Below are 14688 nucleotides of genomic sequence, written 5' to 3' on the forward strand. Positions count from 1 at the left end.
AAACAAAATTTCGGTTTGCCTGCCATACCTTGCAAAAGTCTCATGTCCGTTCGCGCGTGTTCTGTCACCACCATGTTGTCGCTGAGTTGCGACACGAGAAGTTCTTCGTACAATTGACGGAACGAGACGCTCATTGTTTCGACGCTGTCAGACAGTATCGAACTGGATGTGATAAGTATCGCCAGAGAACGAAACTAACGGCCGATTGCCATTCATGGTAAGTGTGGCTGCCGATACTCTTCTGCATCAGAAGAACCATGAACGCGAAAAATCTGACAGCAGAATAAAAGTACACCAGCAGCAGCAAGGTGAAACTGAAAGCATCTTGCAGATACCCACAAGAGCGACGCAGAGCACCGCAAAGCTCTGCGGTTCTAGATGCTTCGAACAAGCTCCGATAGTGTAGAAGTCTTTTCGAGTCGTGATCACTGGCATCAAACGGGTAAAAGCAGATACAGGAATGCAGTAGAATGACCAAGTGAGGCAGGCAGTTAACGGTGCTGCCGAATTGCCAGAAATAAATCATGAGACTCTTAGGTTTTTCTTCTACCGGTAACGAACAGTTTTGAGACTTGAAAGCCATAAAACAGGCCTCGTCTCCGTATAGTTCTGAGCTTAGATCCACAGAAAGGTAATATAAAATTATCGAAAGATGTTTCACAAGAATCAGCTGCACCAACGAGCTCAGCATTATCTCGCGTCTGCTTATGTAACGGCATGTATGGGAGATTCCCGCAAGCGACACGATTAGAAATCTGAGCTACTTTCTATTGTACATCATACTATACCATAACGTTAATGACGATACACAGTTGAAGAATGGACATTCGAGTCTCAAGAATGACCATGATATGACATGACCAGCACATGGATTGGAATACAGTTGCCGTTAAATAGAATTGCGCTTGCGATGGTCAGTAACTTTTTAGTGAACGTCATCGGTGAGTCATCGAACATGTAATGGAATCCGATCACCTTGAAAATCACCTCCAAGACATCAAACATTGTAGTTACCCTTGTTCTATCGACACCAGGTGATCATTCGGCTTTCTTCGGTGCTGTGCATAGAGACAGAAGATACGGATGTACCTTATTTCGTATCGTAGACGTTAGAAAAATGTCGATATGAGACACACATCCGCATAAAAGACTATTCCCATTTCCAATATCTCCAAATCTTCCTATAAGGAGCAAGAAATGAAAATTATTTGCCAAAAACAGTAATTTGAAATCGATTCACCAGGGAGTTCATTAAATGCAACTTCGATAATTCAATTTCAGAACTCGAAATCGATTTCGTGTTGAAGTAGCTATTACTGGTTTCTATTATTTTAAGGAAATGACTGGCATTTAAAAATAAATATCGTATTGCGATGGATTTTCTCTCAAAATCGATAATTAGTAAGTTTATTTTATTTTTCGGGTTACAGCATTTGAATATGCCATTCATAATAAACAGTCATATTAAAGGGTTAAGACGCTGATAAACGATCAAACGCCTTCAGCATGATTGAAAAATAGCGAAGATTCTGCGATAAACCCATATATGGTTACGCGTTTTTAGCATTATGCCGAGATCACACTATGAAAGTTTGATAAAATATCTATACACACAAACAACAAACAAGTGGTCACATTTTCTTGGAGGAGTTGCTTTTTCCCAGACACCCTGTAGTTTATAATTATTTTAGTTGTGTGTTTTACTTTAGACCAGTGAGTGTACATGGATAAGTAGCTCACTTAGGAATTGAGGTGCGTGTTTCAGGTTTGACATATACATGGTGATTATAATTAAAGTTCCCGTAGTCCGAAAAGTTTTTCTGAAAACTACTTAACCGAATACAGCCAGATTTTTAGGATATATTAATGAGACCATGGAGAGAGATTTATGGAATAAAAAAAAGTAAAATTTTCGACTATCAGGTGAAAAAGTGTCGCTTTTCTTTCATTGAATTTTCCTTTTCCCCCATGGACCGTATAGCTATCTACCAAGTTTCAGTGGAATACGTACTCCAGAATGGGCATTGCATAGGTCGGAGTTGTGTCAGTATACTGACGGGGGCTACATTGGTCTGAGCAGTGTTTGTATACTGAAACTACTCGGACCTACGCAGCACCCGTTCTGGTTGATCCCATTGAAACTTGGTATATACGCTATACAGACCATGGGGGAAATGAAAAACGCCGTAAAAAAATCCCACTTTTTTCACCTGGTGGTCGCAAATTGAACTATTTCATAAATCTCTCTCTATATATGGTCTCATTAAGATATCCTAAAAAATAAAATAAATTTACTTTAAGACTTTTAAATTTTGTGAAATCTTTCATTTCCCCCCATATCGTTTACGTTCGAGAAAGTAAGAGAATCGATTGACTCTCATGTGTGTCTAGATATAAAAGATGAGAATGGTGAAAAAATAGAAAAAAAAATACCTGAAAGCTCTTCGAAAATTTCCAATAGGAAGGTAAATATAATTACGACCCTCTTCTTTTCGATCTTAAATTTAAAAAAAAAAAAGGTAAAAATAAATATTTAAGAACGAAAAACCAATTTCTTCAGCCACACCGAATAAATTAACTTCAAAGCCCAATGAAGAGACACCTAATCATTGAAAAGAAAACAAGAAAAGTACTTTTCATGTCTAGAGAGAGAGAAACCCAATTACGGGGGGGAAAAAAAACCCCATTTTGTTAAAATGACGATTAAAAGTAAAAAAAAGAAAAATGCATGCATATTTTTTTTTTTTTGACGTGAGCCGGGATATTTTTCTAATTATTAATTGCAAGTGTCAGTAGAAGTTTTTCCTTAAGTTCTGGATAATTATGTTCCGTTCATCCTATTATAGTGTTTTTATGATCTGAACAAAAAAAAAAAAAAAACGAGTTGAACACATACGCAAACTATTTGTTCGCATTAAATTTTCTTTTTCCTCTGATCACTTTCCAAGCGGAAAATTTAAATTTCATGCTAGAAAACATTTATTTTCTCAAGCAGATGCGATTATCGATTACCGGTTCGTTCTGGAGATAAGATACTACCACCACACGTACACCATTTAAACACATGTTTGTCAATTATTTCCTCAGATTCTGTAATTATATGAGTAACTTACCCCGTCCCGGCGAATGTGATTCGCCATACGGGGGTACCCCAGAGGGAGCATTTATTTTCTCAATGTGTAACATATACACATAGGCGTACGTAGAGTTTTCTCAAGGGAGGGTTTAATTTTTTTTCTTCTCGGGGGGGGGGGGGTTTCGTTTTTTCCTGCAAAATACCGCTATAATCTCGGTTGGGGGGTTAGAACCCCAAAATCTCCCCTCTGCGTACGCTAATGCATATACATACATATACATCCTACCCCAGGGAGCAGCACCATTAACATCTCGCGAGCAGCAATTTGCTGCACCTGAGGCTTACAATAAGTATTTTATTTTACATTAAAGAAAAAGATAAGCATACTACTGTATTACATTGACATACTGTCAGCATATTATTACCCGTGAACTATATATGTAGTTATGAATTATGTATGTATGGTGTTGTAATGGTGATGCAGTCATTTTTAAAATTGATATCTTCTCTGTTTTAACTGTTTAAGCTTCGCATTTATATATTAGATATTTAACATCACTCATCGTTTTCTCACAAAAGATGCATTTGGGAAAAACTTTTATGAAATCTTTTTTGGTATACACCAAAGGTGGCATGTTGTGTCAGAACTTGATTGAAGTAGAAATCACTCTGCAATTATATATGGTAATCATGGGCCTAGCCAATAAAATGCAGTGAGTTTACTCAGAATTCTTGAATTTTGATACTTCCCCTCCTTCGGACTTGCTCCGCAACTTACAAATTTCTATGATAAGTAAGCCACAACTTATCGAATTCATATTTTCTATTTTTTTTATAATGATTTCAATTGATTAGATATATATTGATCCTCTGATTACAGCTTAGCCTGTAAATTTTTATCATATGTTATTGATACACACCTTATATACGTGCAGTCGATCACACACAAACAATTTCTCAGCTTCTTCATCTAACTCGTATGGAGCAGTATAGAACAGGAAAGCTTATTAGAGTTTATAGACCCGGTACACCCTGAGGAGATGCATCTACCTCAGTCGATCGGTCAGACATGCACCTCGTCCATATCCCTAGCTGGAACTTCCAACGAATTGGTACATGTTGGAATGTGCGTGTATGTGTTGTGAATCTAACGCGAGGTTCGTTCCTGTGTAATGCTTGTTGTCATGCTACCATCTATTTTTCATTTGATCATTTTTGTCGCACCACGGTTATTTTCGCCACACGAGGGCCAATTGGACCGGGACCTACAATTTATTGCCGATTCCGAACGGTATACCATTTTTTTTAATACTCATCGAGTGGTGGGTGCGCTAACCCCTCAATGTGGGACTCCCTGCGGTAGCAATCTTTTCTTGTGGTCATGTGACTATTTCTGTTGAACCCCTGTGTCTGGAAAGTTTCTGACAAGGATGAACCGGGTATCGAACTCGCGACACCTCTGAACATCCTTTGGTACTTTAGGCGAGTATCTTATCGACTTGCGCTACCGCGCCATCTATTTTTTAAACTATGAGTGAAGTGTAATGATTGAAGGTTTGTAACATTGTAGCTTTTTAAGATTTGTAACATTTTTTTATACTGAGAGAGGGAAATGATGTTATTTATCTGTCGGTTCGAGATTTTACCCTTCATTTGGCCGTGTTGCTCACAAAAAAAACATGTTTTTCTTATATTTTTCAAATAAACGCATTTTAGATTTTGAGCTTGTTTCCGCATTTATGCTTCTAAGCAACATATAAACATTCAATTTTTACTTGTGAGCTGTTCATGAAGGTAAATCCCGAGTTCTTATTTACCATAATTACCAGCAGAATAGTTCAAAGATACACTTACGTCTCCTATTTCTTGATAAGCCAAGCACGAACGATTTTTGTTCCATGCATTTCGTATGGAAATACCATGTGCGGAGGAGACATACTGCTATGCATTATCCAATAAAGATAGAAAAGTTAGTTGGCAAACAATGAAAGACATTTTAAAACTAATTCAAATCTATATGAATCATGTAAATACAGTGTTCCGTGAGTGCAACATTCCACATTTTTTGAATATTCGCAATACTTTTTTTTTCGTCATGTGATAGCGTTCATTTGCTTAATAAATGCCGTAACTAGGATTTTTTGCCGCCCGGTACAAACATGTTTTTGCCCCTTCCACAACTTTAGAATTCGACAATTTTATTACGGTGTTCTTTGTCCCTACTTAAAACTGCAACCCCCTTAAATTTTGCCACCTGGGGGCATTATGAGGCCCGATCCCCTAACCTTTTCTAGTTCCGGCCCTGATATAGACTCTCAAAACTTTTTTCCTCTTGATATTTATAATCAATACTTGCCAAATAAACGGCTAATCGGTCAACGCAAAATGCCTTGAATACAGATGACACTGAAAAAAAATACTGACGTTTGATTCTCTGATAACTCATTCGTTCTATTCTCTGATAACTCATTCGTTCTATTCTCTGATAACTCATTCGTTCTATTCTCTGATAACTCATTCGTTCTATTCTCTGATAACTCATTCGTTCTATTCTCTGATAACTCATTCGTTCTATTCTCTGATAACTCATTCGTTCTATTCTCTGATAACTCATTCGTTCTATTCTCTGATAACTCATTCGTTCTATTCTCTAACTACTTTTACCACTACGTTCAAAAAAAATTCCGGGACTTATTCTATTACAGAAGATGAATACAAATAGAACCTGTTTATTTGGTGTTTCCTTTAAAGTAATTACCCTGTGAAATTATGCATTTTTTTTGCATTTACTTCATACAAAGATGTAAATGCAAATTGCAAGCTTATTTTTGTCACACCCTCCAGTGCCTTTGTCACTGCTCGCTGCCCTTCTTCGAAACCTGAGAACCGTTGTGCCTTTAAGCAAATTCTTTATCTTAGGAAAAAAAGGAAAAGTCATATGGGGCAAGATTAGGGAATAAGTTGGTTATCGGAATGCTATGTTTTGACAGGTAAGATGACACCAGGAGGGACCTGTGAGTCCTTAAACGACTACTACCTGATACTAAACCAGACATGCACCTCGTCCATATTCCTCTGTGGAACTTCTAACGAATCGGTACATGTTGGAATGTGTGTGTGTGTGTGTAGTGAACCTTCCATGAAGTGTGTTTCTGTGTAATGTTTGTTATGTGTAGTGCTGCCACCAGCCATCAATTTTTCTAACTATGCATGAAGTGTAATGATTGAATAGTATACCGCTGTAGGCCTGTTGCTCTCTGCGGCGAGACTTTTTAACGGTGACCTTAAACGATTGCATGATTCGGTGAGACGCTAGCGACCAGAGCTTCGGAAGGCCAAGTCGTGGGTGTTGCGACACTACGCTGGCTCACAGGTGCCTTCTCGTGTCAGATTACCTGTCGAAACATCACATTTCGAAACTTCCACAACCAGCTATTCGTCCTGATTTTGCCCCATATGACTGTTTCCTAAGATAAAGAAAAATTCGCCTATGAAGAGCAACGATTCTCAGGTTCCGCAGAAAAGAAGGGGGCTGCGAAACACCAAATAAAAACATGTTCTATCTGTATCCAATATCTGTAATAAAATAAGTCACGGAACTTTTTGAACGTAGTACGTAGTATACCACCCTGGATAAATAAGCGGGCCATCCAGGCTTTCGTACTTCGTATGAACAGCAGAGAGTGACATCGTTTCTCTCTATATGAGTGATGTGTAATGATTGAAAATTACAGGGCTGTCTACACAAGCATGAAAAAAAGAGAAAGGTTTTTCTTTTAAATTTATTACGTTTAAGATTTTCAATTATGAAATGGAAGTTTCCAGATACCCTGTAGTTTCTAATTTACCAGTTGTGAACTTTATTTTTGACTTGTGATGAGTACATGGATAATAAGTAGCACAGCTAAGAATTAAGGTGTGTTTTAGGTTTGACATTTTACATCATTTTACTTTTCATTTCATACCGTGCACCGCTTAAGCTTTATCGACAGTTGTCAATTTTAGCTATTGCCCCTGATGAGGGGCTGGGAGGTGTCGGGTGCTTTATTATGCATATAAAAATTACAATGTATGACAATAAGACGCATCAAAAAAGTTAGAAGTAGTAAAAATTGGCAATAGCAAATTAGATAAAAAGAAATTAAAAATAGCAAAAAAAGGTTTCGAGTCCATGGCTTTGTAGCTCTAGTGAGCGCTTTGTTGTTTACTGTGGCCAGGCCATGTTCTAGACGGGTCTAAGTCTACTCTTCTTAGCTTGGTGGCTCTTGTAGGTCCCTTCGTATCGCTGTGGCCAGCCGAGGTGCTGGACCACATCTCCCCTATCGGCTTGGTGGCTCTAGTGAGTCCTCTACCATGAACGGGCCAGGTCCTGGACCACGTCAACTCTTCTCAGTTTGGTGACTCGGGTGAACCCCTTTCGCTGTGGCCAGCTTAGGTGCTGGGCCACTCTCTCTCAGCTTGATATATTTATATGCGTTGCAAAAGCTTAAAATAAATTCATTTTAAGGCGCTTAAATTTTGTGTAAAATCTTTCGCTACGCCCCTAGCTCCTTTACGCGGCCCGCCATGTTTCCATGTTTGTGAACCACTCCAGTAGACCCATCTATACTTTATAATTCGGGAAAAAAAGTTCTTAATTCGTCTCTCAACTTTTGACATTTTTCCCCCCTTTCCGACTTCGTGACATTCATTCCATCGGGACTTTCACTCCGCACTTTCTTTCTTTCTTTCTTTTTATCCTGTTCCAGGGAATAGAATTTTATGATACATATATACGAACGAATCCCGTCTCTTCATGAATAAACCATTAAATACAGCGAGAGAGTACACATTCTCTACTCTCCCTACTGGTAGAGACTGGATCCTGGCAGTCTCGTAGGTAAGGGAACTTCGTTATCGCTGTTAACCCGTCTCGAGAATTGAAATGGACATCTTGGAAATCCCCAAAAGGATCGGAGAAATCGATAAAGTGCCAGGAAATGGAACTTCCTTTTGAAATTATAATGACCTCTAGCTATGGTGGATGTTTCAGGGTGGAAATGTCTAAGACAAACAGTAATTCCTCAGCGCGTTTATTCACTCACTTAGCTTTTGTAGGGTTAAGACAAGTCGTTTTGGATGGTGGACGGACCATAATTTAGCGTCTCTTCAGGCCTGAACGATTATTAACACGTGACGTGTAACTCTGAAGTTGTTTCGTATCTAGGCAAATGGGGAGTTATATCATTGTTGGAAAGATGTACAAAAGGGGACGTAAACCGGGTGTTCTTTGACCGCTGGTCCGTCCGACCGCAAGAGAATTTAACCTAATTCACTAAGCCACTACCTATAATATCAGATTTGAAAAATAAAATACTGTCTCTGAATTTTTTCGTTCATATTTTTGCCGTCAGAGGGTCTGCACACAAATTATTTTTCCTATATGTATATTTTTAGCGCTTCTCTTGCTGGTCCGTAAAATATTTTTGTTATTTATTTTTTGCTGGTCTGAACATTATCCCTCCCATTTAGTCATCTTTTACCGGTCCGCAGTTATACCTCTCATTTCTTTTTCTTTGCCGGTCCACAAATTATTTTTCTTGTATTCCACACTTCACAGCATGGCAGTAAATTGCTTTGTGGAATGACAGTGAATTGGCTTGGCAATAGCATGGCAGTGAATTGCTTGGCAATAGCATGGCAGTGAATTGCTTGGCAATAGCATGGCAGTGAGTTGCTTGGCAATAGCATGACAGTCAATTGTTTGGCAATAGCATGGCAGTAAATTGCTTCACGTGATTGCAGTGAATTGCGTATAATACGGGAGAAAATAGCTTCATGAATCGGCAGTAAATTGTCGCTTGTTCTTTCAGTGAACTATCGGAGGGTATGATGGATGGTAATAAATTACACCTGTACTGAATTGCCTCATGCCACTGTAATAAATTGCTCCTTGGTACGGCTTGACACCAAACTGTCACTTGCTCTGCAGTAAATTTCCTCATGACATTGCAGTAAATTTCCTCATGACATTGCAGTAAATTTCCTCATGAAATTGCAGTAAATTTTCTCATGACATTGCAGTAAATTTCCTCATGACATTGCAGTAAATTTTCTCATGACATTGCAGTAAATTTCTTCATGACATTGTAAAAAATTGCTTATAACATGCGAGGAAATTACATTACTGCAGTTAATTGCTTCACGGCCTGACAGTATACTTCCTCATGACATTGCAGTAAATTGTCACATTGTGTTAGCTATGCCAATTTCTCTAACCGAATATTCCGACCCTCCTTCATCATTGTTTTCTATCTGAACGCTGTCCTCCGGCAAGAAAATGGCCAACTCCAATCACTCGCAATTGCCTTCCCGATCATTCTAGAGAAATCACCGCAACCCTGGTTTCTCTGATGTGAATTTAAATTGAGAATTTCTGGATGATGCTCATTTCGAACTCGTGACCAACCACCAGATTCCTCAATCCCCTAATTTTCTATAATACTGGTCGGTAATTCCGAAATCTTGATTGCGAATCCTACTGAGTATTACCTCGGCTAATAGCTATTGCTATTCGATCGAGCTTAAAATAAACGCATTTGCGAATAGGATGCGCACTTACATCAATACGTCGTTTCAATGGAAATGGATATGCAGCGCATCCTACAAATTCGTAAATAGTTTCAAAATTCGTAAAAATTGGAGGGATTGGTAAATTTGAATGTGGTTTGCGGCAAAGTTATTCTCACGAAGGAGGATTTTTTTCCCCCTTGGTTCAGAAAACAAATTAGTTCAATTTTTTTTCGATAGAGAATGTTGTACGAAAGCTAGCTCACATGAGGTTTCCATTGGCAGATTATTGGCATTATCGGGGAAGTTTTACTTCGCCCAAGAATCGTAGGTCGCAGCTTTTGTGTTCGAAACGTTCGAACGCAAAAGCTGCGATCTATGATTCGTGGATATGGATTAAATAAAGGCTCAGGACCAATCAGTCCTGATTTTCTTCCGTGCAACGATCTCTATCGACAAAAAATTGAACTAATTTTTTCTGTACCAAAAAAATAATAAGAAATAAATAAAAAAATCAATTTTTTCGCGAGGAAAAACTTTTTCGCAAGCTGCATTCACATCAGTTCCTTCAATTTTCCTCAATTTTTACACTACAGGCAACGCTCGAGTTTACGAACCTTCAATTTACAAACACACTATTTTTTTACCAACTGGTCCCTGTCTGAAAACAACATGCCACAGAGCTACGCCTTGTAAGAGCCGTCAATCGACCGCTTTTACAAGGAGACACCAGTGTCGTTTATTGGGGGACAGTTCTGGGTTGTGATGTCGCAGATTTTTTTCTCAAGTAGAGCTCTTACGGCACCCGGGGTTGGTGAGTTCTGCCACAGTTGACACGTTTGAAAAGAAATATGGTGGGCATGTTGGGGTGGGTCGAGAGGCTATCCGTACTTAGAATGGGACAACCATAGATATCTTTACGGGCATTGTATGGTTGTTTTATCTTTTACATATAGTTTTTAGTTTTTATAATTGCATTTTTAACAGGGAGTTGGTTGCTGTGTTTTGGAAATATTATCGCATTCATATTTGTTATGTGCATCTTTCGGCATCTTTTTCTCAGCCATCTCGTTGGGCATTTTGCCTGTTGTGGTCTTGTATTTGTATTGTATTGTATTTAATGCTAAAATCAGCTCGGTTTTACGAAATCCATTTCTATCCACTCTATATTTCACGAACTTTATTTTTCTTCTGCTATTTTATATTTCCGGTCATTTTATTCTTATGGAGGAGCCATAAGAACTTTGCCTAATAATACTCAAATACTCACCAACGAATAAAGCTAATATCAGGATATACAAAAACCTCCTAATGCATTTGGTCACTCTATGGATGTCGTCTTCGAAGGGTAAAAATTAACACGCCGACAGAGTATCCCACTTGGATTGATTACCAAATCTTCAATCTCGGTTGCCCAGTGGAATAAAAAATGCATACGTCTGTCCAAGTCAACCATGACCATGATCATGACAAAGTGATACAGAGCACGAGATCAAAGTTAAGTTTTAGAGATCTACATCTTCTTCGTCTTTGGGATCACTAATGACGTGATCACTGTTACTGAACGTTAGGATAATTTTTTTTCAATTAAAAAAAAACCCCATTTAAAACCCCTATATAAGAATTTGGTAGACCTTTCAATGTGTTCTCAACCATCAAGCAGGATCGGTCAAACTTCCAAAAAAAATACTCATTCTCTCTCTCTTTCTCTTTCATTAATTTTTTTAATGAGCGATGATCAAGGAATTTCTCCTATATCTTTTACATATTAGACAATATTATGCATCACTCATTTTCACCATTTTTCCTGATTATCCATTAACAAAAACATAGATATCCTATTTCGTCTTTATAAAAAAGGTGGATATTTTATTGCATCTTGCAATAACTAAAAGCTAAAATTGATGGTATTTACCTTCCAATCATTATTCTGCAAATCATACATATTATTCTGTCAATTCACTATACATATTGGTTATTTATTCAAAACAAAATCCAATTATACACATTTTTAAAAAAAAACCAATTTCTAGGGTATTAATAACGTAGCACAAAAGTTCTACAATTGTTATATCAATCAGAAAAGGATAAATTCGATTATATAACATAATGTTTGCACAAGCACATATAGCTGACATCTTCAACCCGTTGCTCACCATCACCACGGTGCTCCCTGAAGCTCTCACAGTGCTCGATACTTGTGTTCTATTTCGTGCTCGCGAGCACTTTTTTGATCAACGTTCCAATTAAACATGTACAAATGGCGTTATAGAATTTAAATCATCCTGATTTCGTGCAGTCGTATGTCGAACTTACCGAAAAGGGGGCGCTCTTCTTTTGATGATGGATACAGGCAGTGCTCGCGACTAGAACAAGGTTGAAGACCCCCTGCCATGCAACTTACTAAAAAAAAAAGTGACAATTAATCGAAAAAAAACAAAATTTTGAAATTATACATTTTCATCAAAACGAATTATATTATATTCCAATACTAGTAAAAAAATCCCATAATTACCGAGGAGAAAAGTTTTTTATTCTATGATAAATATCTGTACTATATAAACTAATATAGAATAACTAAATTGTCTAATTAAAACAAATGCCTGTATCTTATATCTAACCCTAAGAATATATTCAATATCTTCTAAAAAACAGCAATAATTTTACATATTAGATTAAATATGTATATATTTACACTAAAATTACAAATTTCAACAAACCTGACATACTCGCTGTTGTTCTGAAATATCCCAAGTCAAACGTCTTGACCAGAATGAAGCGGAACGCCTGCGTGTAAGTCCTTTGCAACACCCTGATTGCGAAATGAAGCTATCCGATTGGTTTATTCGAATTGTCTTACAATTCACGTTCGTAATGAATTTAAGCCGTGGAGCTGTCGGAATGAATTAAGAGTCCTTGTATTCGCCTTATTCGTTGGCGATTTTTTGAGCATTTTGTTCTCCCAGCTGCTTCTGAATTCGTTGCCGTAAAAATTAAGTAAACTTCAATTCTGCTGTTCCACGTTCTTAAGAGGAAATAGACAAAAAGAAGGGGAGGGGGTAGAGAGTTAATCAAATTTTGTCATGACCAAACATTCAGGTGGTTTGCGAAGACGTGCAAGGAAGTGGATTCGAGCGGTGAAGAATATGAAGTATAGATGCGTTTTTACACTGATATGCATTTTGTCTAATATAGTAGGTTGAACTGGTGGTTTCAGAAATGGTATGATGCATTTGCTCGGGGGTTTTCAACCTTTGCTCCTGGAAGCTCCAAGGGCTCCATAGACGCTCCTGGAAAATAAAACAAATCAGTAAATTTCATGAATAAATTGAAAAAAAAAATTGGTGTGCGAGAGTTTGTCATAGAAATTATAGGCTAAAATGGCTCTGCGATCCAACGGCTCTTAAAAAGTTTGAGAACAGCTGCTAAAGCTTGTTAATAAGACCATTACTGAGTCGATCGAACTCATTACGGCCAACTGCTGTTTGTCTACTTTCTTCTTCGCAAATAGCAATGCCAACAAAACAGAAAAGATTGTGCTTGACTTTGGATGATAAAAAAAAAACAAATAAATAAATATATATATTGCGAAAAAGTACGGAAATCCAAAGGGTACATCGAAGTTTCTAATCGAACATCAGCCAAAGATCATTTCTGCGACAAATGATTCCAGTGGCGTTCCAGTATCCCAAAAATATTCTAGATAAGCGGAATTCGTTCAAATTTTTATCGAAATTTTATCTTTCAGCAACTCCGTGGAATTCCATATTTACCAAGATTTTACGATGAAGCAAATGATCGTTTTCTTTTTTCCGAATTCATCAACACAAATGTGGAAAACTAACTCATTCTTTTTTTATTTCTTGCGCTTTTCTCATCGTCTCACTCGACGAATCTCTCTTTACGAACTTTCGATTTTACGAACTAATTAACAAGCCCCCGCGTGTTCGTTAAAAACGAGGTTCGACTGTATGTGCGAAGTTGTGAGAAACCCCTGTAAATCTTAATTGGAAATATCGAAATCTATGGTGTTGGTCGGTGTTTGAGTTTGTGTTTTCATCGGCATTAAATATGATTAACTGATTGATTTCGAAATTGAAATCGGTTTTCTTCAATCGGAAACATTGATATTTATGTGTTTCAATAGTTTCTTGTCTCGTGTTTGCCACTTTCTTAATCCGACCGAGAGCTTATGGAATTTATTACTTAGAAGACTAAGCGGTCATTCGACTCTCCCAAGACCTACCAAGGATCATGATGAAACATTGATGCAAATCTGGTTAAATAATAAGTTTTGAGATACTCCATGTCCTCACAAAATGTATGCCAAGATCAATACAGGGTGTCTTATAAATTCTAAAATAGTTTAAAAATTCTTAAAAATCGAATTGAAGGGATTGGTATGTTTGAATGCGGTTTTTGAAAAAGTAATTTTTCACGAAGGGGGATCTTTTTGATGGGGGAAAAATTAGTTCAAATTTTTTACTATAGAAACTTTGCGTGAAAGCAAATCACAGAATTTTGGACTTCCTTTCTTCAATATCTTCTATGTCCAAACGCGTTCGTGAAGCTTCAGCGATTCGTGGCTTACGTAGAACAACTTCACTTATCGTACTGCCATAAATAAAAACTGCAATAGGAAAATAGTTCCAAGAGAGAAAAATTCACATTCCCGTAGAGGTCGAAAGTGTGGATCCTTAGCAATCATGAGATTGTTAAGGATCTCATTAACAATCTCATTCTTGCGTTAGATCCACCGTATGAACGTAGACGATTGTATACATGCATTTAGCGACAAATTTCAGCAACGACAGGACGTTCACGACTCATGAGATCCGTGCCTTCCCGAGCGACCTGCTAGAAATATCGGATACAGAACGGATAAGCAGTGAGAAATCACGTTTATTCCAGAACAGGCTGTGCCAGATCAGCAACGGCGTCAACCATACGATCGAACTACTGAGTCTCTTGAAGAACAAACCACAGTGCATGAGCAAACTAATTTGAGTTACAAAGCACCACAAACAGTTGGCGTGCAATAGTACTACGCATGTGGTGCTGCT

The sequence above is a fragment of the Pholcus phalangioides genome, unplaced genomic scaffold, assembly GCF_987345545.1.
Source record: "Pholcus phalangioides strain wild (caught in Gottingen) unplaced genomic scaffold, Ppha-v1.0 ptg000013l_1, whole genome shotgun sequence".
In the NCBI taxonomy this organism is placed as follows: Eukaryota; Metazoa; Arthropoda; class Arachnida; order Araneae; family Pholcidae; genus Pholcus; species Pholcus phalangioides.